Genomic DNA, 8162 nt, shown 5'->3' on the forward strand with positions numbered 1-8162 from the left:
AGAAAAATCGTTTTACGCAGAAACTATGATAGATAGAGAGAATGTTTGAAAAGCATGTTTAAACACACATTAAGACCCCGTTCACACTAGCATTTTTTTTAATCGATCTAAATTTGAATCGATCTAAATAAACCAGTTAGCATTCACATCATCTTTAATCATAATGATCTCTATCCGTCTAATCTGAACCACTGTGTTCACACTACAAGTAAAAATGCAATCTATCTGACACAATTACCCGTAAAACTGTAAACATTGTGTATAAATAAAAATAATTAATCAAATTTACTTGCATGTACACAAAGGTCTGTTAACAGAGAAATATGGGTTAAACTGATATATACAGGGATGTTATGTTATTACACTTGTAGTTTTGCCGCTATACATGCGCATAAATTATTTTCGATTCAATCGTTCTAGTTTAAGGTAGATCATAAGTATATACTTTTTGAGATAGAATTTTCTTATACTTTGCCAAAAGGAAGATTTTACTATGCTTTTTTCAAAAATATAATAAAAAGTATGGGTCACCGTGCTATTTTCCAAGCTATGAGTCGTTGAAAATTGCCTAAATTTGGTTAGATTGTTCATGAAAAAACACATTTGTGTGCATAAAAAAATTTCTATGAGATAGAATTTTGAAATAAATTGTAAGAAGATAGGTTTTATAATATGTTTTAAGAAAATAAAAAGAAAAAATGGTGTCACCGAACTTGTTTTCTTGCCACATGTAAAAATTAAAAATTTCCCTATCAGTCCAGTATATATTTTTTACTTAAAGAGTTATCTCCCCTTAAATGGCTTATTTGAAAGAAATGATTCTAAAAACACAAAATTTGATATTTGTTTAAATATTTTGAATAATACAATAAATCACCAAGTTTTCTTCATATAAATAAACAATCTAACCATTAAATTGCAAATCTGTCTCCAAATTTGCAGATTTGGCAAGTAACTAGACCATTTGTGTACTGAGATTGTACAATCCAAGATGGCGGTATACCATGAATCTACCTTAAACCGATCTTTGCGTTCACATTTAAAGTTAGATCGGTTCACTTTAGATCAATTCAAACTAAACTACCTCTTTTGGTGTTTTAGTTTAGACCGATTAAAGATCGATTCAAAGCGTTCACATTGGCCTTTAAATCGATCTAAAGTGAACCAATCTAGTTTAAACCGATCTAAATGTCCTAGTGTGAACGGGGTCTTATATACATGAAACAGCAAAATAATCATTGATGCAAGATCTACAAAAAAAAAATCAGGTGAGCAATTCAGGCTCGTAGGAACCTCTTGTTGTCGAGCCTTCGACTTTTGTCGAAAAAGCGAGACATAGCGATCCTACATTCCGTCGGCGTCGGCGTCGTCGGCGGCGTCCACAAATATTCACTCTGTGGTTAAAGTTTTTGAAATTTTAATAACTTTCTTAAACTATCCTGGATTTCTACCAAACTTGGACAGAAGCTTGTTTATGATCATAAGATAATATTCAAAAGTAAATTTTGTAAAAAAAAAATTCCATTTTTTCTGTATTTTACTTATAAATGGACTTAGTTTTTCTGCCAAGAAACATTACATTCACTCTGTGGTTAAAGTTTTTGAAATTTTAATAACTTTCTTAAACTATCCTGGATTTCTACCAAACTTGGACAGAAGCTTGTTTATGATTAAAAGATAGTATCCAGAAGTAAATTTTGTAAAAAAAAAATTCCATTTTTTCCGTATTTTACTTATAAATGGACTTAGTTTTTCTGCCAGTTAACATTACATTCACTCTGTGGTTAAAGTTTTTAAAATTTTAATAACTTTCTTAAACTATCCTGGATTTGTACCAAACTTGGACAGAAGCTTGTTTATGATTAAAAGCTAGTATCTAGAAGGAAATTTTGTTAAAATTTTGTTCAATTTTTTCCGTATTTTACTTATAAATGGACTTAGTTTTTCTTCCAGTTAACATTACATACAGTCTGCAGTTTAAGTTTTTAAAACATTTATTAGATTCATAAACTATCCTGGATTTGTACCAAACTTGGACAGAAGCTACTTACAATCAAAAGATGGTATAGAAAGGAATATTTTTATTAATTTTTTTCCTCGTTTTTGTTGAGCCTGCGATTAAGACCAAAAGTAGGCGAGACACTGGGTTCCGCGGAACCCTTACAATTTTTTTTATATTGACCCTGAAACAGAGGGGAAATTTGACTCATGCCTTTGACAGAAATAATGGTCATTGTCCTTTAAAGAAAAGTTTACTCTTTCAATTTTTAATTTTAACTTTAGCATATATTTCAGTGCTTTAGAAACAACATGTACTATGAATGCCATTTCTTCTTGAATTTAACAGGACCCTTTTCCAAGGTTCCCTTTTCATGCTTATTGTATGCCATACCTTATCTGATTGATATCAATCAGGCTTAATTCCTGTGGAATTCACGTTTGAATCATCTTCTCTGAAACTACTCCACCAACTTGAACATGTCTTTACAGAGCAAAACATGACATGCAAAGATAAATCTTCATCCTGGTTGGTTACTATAAATTCAGAAATTATTGCGTGCATTTATTATTGCGATTTTTGAAGACTGAACAAAAATGCGAGATTAAATATTGCGATTTCAGGAAAAGCTTCATGCATATATATGTGTCCGATATCAGAATGCGAGTTCTTATTATTGCCATATTTACCCAATCGCATTATTCGCATTAATAAAAACCTCACAATAATTTCTGAATTTACAATAGTTTCTGGGAATAACCTTTACAAAAATAATAAGGGATGTGGGATACATGTCAATGGTTGCAATACAACAACTCAAGAACACCGAAATGTCATCAAGAGGTCAACATACATTGTATGGTCTTCAGCTAGAGTCTATTCCATATATGAATTAAGATCTATACCATCCCAAGTTAACATGTCTATTGTCAATAAACTCTGCAGAGACTACCTAAAATCTGTCATCAATACCAAGTTACCTGAAGGAAAAATAAACATTATGATGTATCTAAAGACAACCACTGACAGTGTTCCTAACTTAAGACAGGGGTAATAATTCTGGGCCAAACCCCTTTTTCAAAAGCTTCGTTATCCCCCTTTTTATACGACCGCAAAAAAAATTTTGTGGTTGTATATTGGTATGACGTTGGCGTCGTCGTCCGAAGACACATTGGTTTTCGCACTCTAACTTTAGTTTAAGTGAATGGATCTCTATGAAATTTTACCATAAGGTTCAATATCACAAAAGGAAGGTTGGGATTGATTTTGGGGGTTGTGGTACCAACAGTTAAGGAATTAGGGGCCCAAAAGGGGCCAAAAATAAGCATTTTTGTAACTTCCAGACATAACTTGTGTGTTAGTGTATGGATCTCTCTGACATTGTACCATGAGGTTCCATATCACAAAGGGAATGCTGGGATTGATTTTGGGGGTAATTGCCTCAAAATTTTAGGAATTAGGGGCCAAAAAAGGGGCAAAAAACAAGCATTTTTCTAGTTTCATGACAATAACTTGTGTGTAAGTGTATGGATCTTTCTGAAATTGTACTTCAAGGTTCCATATCACAAAGGGAAAGCTTGAATTGAGTTTGGGGGTAATTGCCCAAAATGTTTAGGAATAAGGGGCCAAAAATAAGCATTTTTCTAGTTTCCAGACAATAACTTGTGTTCAAGTGTATGGATCTCTCTGAAATTGTACTGCAAGATACCATACCACAAAGGAAAGGCTGGGATTGATTTTGGGGGTAATTGCCTCAAAATTTTAAGAAAAAGGGGCCACAAAGGGGCAAAAAACAAGCATTTTTCTAATTTCAGGACAATAACTTGTGTGTAAGTGTATAGATCTTTCTGAAATTGTACTACAAGGTTCCATATCACAAAGGGAAAGCTTGAATTGAGTTTGGGGGTAATTGCCCAAAACGTTTAGGAATAAGGGGCCAAAAATAAGCATTTTTCTAGTTTCCGGACAATAACTTGTGTTCAAGTGTATGGATCTCTCTGAAATTGTACTGCAAGATACCATACCACATAGGAAAGGCTGGGATTGATTTTGGGGGTAATTGCCTCAAAATTTTAAGAAAAAGGGGCCACAAAGGGGCAAAAAACAAGCATTTTTCTAATTTCAGGACAATAACTTGTGTGTAAGTGTATGGATCTTTCTGAAATTGTACTACAAGGTTCCATATCACAAAGGGAAAGCTTGAATTGAGTTTGGGGGTAATTGCCCAAAACGTTTAGAAATAAGGGCCAAAAAGGGGCCAAAAATAAGCATTTTTCTAGTTTCCAGACAATAACTTGTGTTCAAGTGTATGGATCTCTCTGAAATTGTACCATACCACAAATGGACAATAACTTGTGTGTAAGTGTATGTATCTTTATGAAATTGTACTACAAGGTTCCATATCACAAAGGGAAAGCTGAGTTTGAGTTTGGGGGTAAAAGCCCTAAACGTTTAGGAATTTGGGGCCAAAAAGGGGCCTAAAAACAAGCATTTTTCTAGTTTCCAGACAATACGTGTTCAAGTGTATGGATCTCTCTGAAATTGTACTGCAAGGTACCATACCACAAAGGGAAGGCTGGGATTGAGTTTGGGGGTGATGAATCATAAGGGGGTTCAAAAAATTTGGGGGAGGGATTTTTTTTCCCTTTTTTTTCCTTTTTTTTTTTTGAATTTTCAATTTTAAATTGGTTAATTCTGATTTATATATAAAAGCAAATAATAATGATATGGTTTGAATAGGTAAATTAAAAAAATTAAAGTTCTTGGGACCACATTCATTCTGTGTCAGAAACCTATGCTGTGTCAAATATTTAATCACAATCCAAATTCAGTGCTGTATCAAGCAGGCCTGGGGCCATTACATTGCAATGTAATGCATTACATTACAATTACTTTGTGATTCTTCCATTACAATTACAATTACATTTTTTCTCACATGTAATGCATTACATTACAATTACTTTGCCTGTGTAATGCATTACATTACACATTACTTTTTCAATATAAAAACTAAAAACATTTCAAAGACAGATTTTTATAAGAAATTGATAAATATTACTGGGGTATATGTACATATATATACTGTGTTAGAGGCATAGACTTCAAATACTGGTTAATTAAATAAATTATCATATAATTTTGTTTCTAACATTGATCACTTAATCATTAAGACATCATAAAGGGATTTCAAAGGGATATAATAATTTGTCATTAAAGGCTTATCTTGTTAAATGCCTAAGGGCTCTGTGAGGACAAACATAAGTTGAGAAGATTTGATTGCAATAAAAACATTTTGATATTAATTAGGTAAAATAACAACACAGACAGGACCCAAACAACAGTTTGGTGTAAAAATGTTGATTGACATATTCAATCTTTCATTGAAATACATGTAAGGTGTGTATAGATTTATGAAAATTTTACCAGTGTCAGGTGGTAAATCAATTTGGTCTAATATATTATTTTCCATGTTGTCCTTCCAAAATCTCAAACTATCTATAATGATTTAATACAGTAATTAACTGTGACAATAGTTTTATTCACTACTTTCTTTTGTTTTTGTTAAATTTTTATTTTTATTTTTCTATATTCTTCAATTTCATGTATTTTACCAATTTGTAATGAAAAGTAATGTACAGTAATGGAGGCATTACACTGATTTCTAACTAAAGTAATCATTACATTACATGAAAATGTGCATTACAAATTACTTTGCATTACATCAAAAAAATGTAATATTACTATGCATTACAATTACAAATAACCATTACCCCAGGCCTGGTATCAAGCTTGAATGTTGTGTCCATACTTGCCCCAACTGTTCAGGGTTCGACCTCTGCGGTCGTATCAAGCTGCGCCCAGCGGAACTTTTTATTAATCTTGATAATTGGAATGGTAAAAAAAGAACATAGAAAACCTAAAAAAACTTAATACTACAGATAACAAAAACAGCACTAAATAATAAAGTATCAAAGAATGTCATCAATGGTTACTGAAATAGAAATCATGCTGTCCTACACTCAATTATTCATAGGCGGATCCAGGGGAGGGCCCTGGGGGGCCCGGCCCCCCCCCCCCTCCCCTTATGTGTTAAAAATTTGGTTGATTATATAGGGAATCACTGAAGCATGACTGGAGCGGGCCCGCCCCTTAGGTCAGTCATCGGGCCCCCCCTTATGAAAAGTTCTGGATCCGCCACTGATATTGGCCACTGTACTTCATATAGGATTGCATGCAACAGTTTCATAAACATTGCTAGAAATAACAATCTGTTCCAATGCTCAAAGTAAACTTGTACAGAATTTAAATAATCATGATAAAAATAAATAAAAGAAACATATTGCTAATCATTATATAATTTACTATAAGTGCAAGATTCAGTAATGAAGAATAGTGTAGTTACAATTTTAACCTTATTTAGCTGTTTGTCATGACGATGGGTATAGCAAATTCCCATTACAATACTAATATCAAGTTAAGAAAGTGACAGCAATCACGCTTAGATAAGAATATAGGGATAAATTGCACTTGTATATTAAAAAGATGTGAAATATTTAGAGAGAAAACTTCGTTTAAATACTATTTGCACTTTTGTTAGATAAACTGATTAATTCATATAAGTAAAAACATGCCACAAACCTATAATAAGCGGGTATTGATTCCCAAAAAAATATCAATCACATCACTGTATATTGTATCTCCCAAACGAACATAAACTATCAAACAAACACTGACGGCTTTAATTTTGTCTTAAAGAAGATTGAGTATGGTTTCCAATGATAACTATTCACTAAAGACATGCAGGGATAGACCACCGTGCGGCTTTCAATAATAGCAAAGCCGCCCATAACGTATATTTAACTATTAAAGTCCTAGGAAAGACAAAAAGTTATTCAATGCAATCTCTCTGCCGCATCAACAAACCATGAATGAAATGGTAGAATTTCAAGTTTGGCTCCGGCATTGTAGAGGAGGAACCAGGGTTCTAGGAAAGGAAATGGTAAATGGTCATAACTAAAAATATTGCTGGGCATGGCTTGGCAGATTTTAAATATTTTGACGATTTTATATTATAGGACTGTCTACTATATCGAGAAGCCAATATACTACTAAAATCCATAAAATTCTCGAGGAAGATCTTAAAGCGATGGAAGTGTGGGCATGCAATTTAACGCTAAAAATGCCACATAATTAGTATAAAACACAAAAAACGACAATTCTATCAGCTAGATAACCACGTATATATTTGAGCAAGTTTTAACAACCCCTTAACATATAGGTCTTAATACATCAGATGATCGAGATCAAAGAAGCCATGTAAGTAAAAATTAATACTCGCAAAGCAGGTCTCCGCACAGAGAGCAGGCTTTTGAGAAGAAACCTAAGCAAAATAAAATCAACGATACCAGGCTTATAGTTTTTTTTTATTCCAGACGCATGTTTCGTCTACAATACGCATCAGTTACGCTTGAATGAAAAAAGTTAAAAGGCCAAATAAAGTACTCAGTTGAAAAGTATTAAGGACCCAAAATTCCAATGCCATCTGAGTGCAAGAAACTAGCCTACCTAGCCATGATACGAGCTGTATTGGAAAATGGTGCTGTTGTTTGGGATCCATCAAGGATCTGATAGTGAGGATCACTATACCAATCCTTGGATCCATCAATTACAATCAATGAAATAGAGAAGATTGAAAGTATACAGAAAAAAACCGGCACGGTTACACAAGTCCAGAGAAACGGGATGTGTCACAACTATAATTTGAACCTTTCAAGGAACGGAGGAAACACCCGAGACAGGTTGATTATGTTTTACAAAGTGGTTGAGGGATTGGTGCCGGCTATTGAACCATCGGTTACGTATTCCCACAAGGAATGAACGCTTATTCAAAACTAAAAACACGTAAGTGACTTCCAACACTCAAAATATTGTGGACTTTTCAGATACCGGCAGAACTGAACAAAACCTTGATCAGAGGAAACACTTTTCTGGGCCCCAATCTGGTTGTTTAACGTGATTTGATTTTGATTTTTGGTGTTTTAACGCCACTTTGAAGCACCGCTTTTTGGGCTATTTCGTGGCGGCAAGTTTTTATTGGTGGATGAAACCGGAGTGCCCGGAGAAAACTACCGACCTTCGATAGGAAAACTGACAATCCTAGTCA

The sequence above is a fragment of the Mytilus californianus genome, unplaced genomic scaffold (genome assembly GCF_021869535.1).
Source record: "Mytilus californianus isolate M0D057914Y unplaced genomic scaffold, xbMytCali1.0.p SCAF_1, whole genome shotgun sequence".
NCBI classification, from domain to species: Eukaryota; Metazoa; Mollusca; class Bivalvia; order Mytilida; family Mytilidae; genus Mytilus; species Mytilus californianus.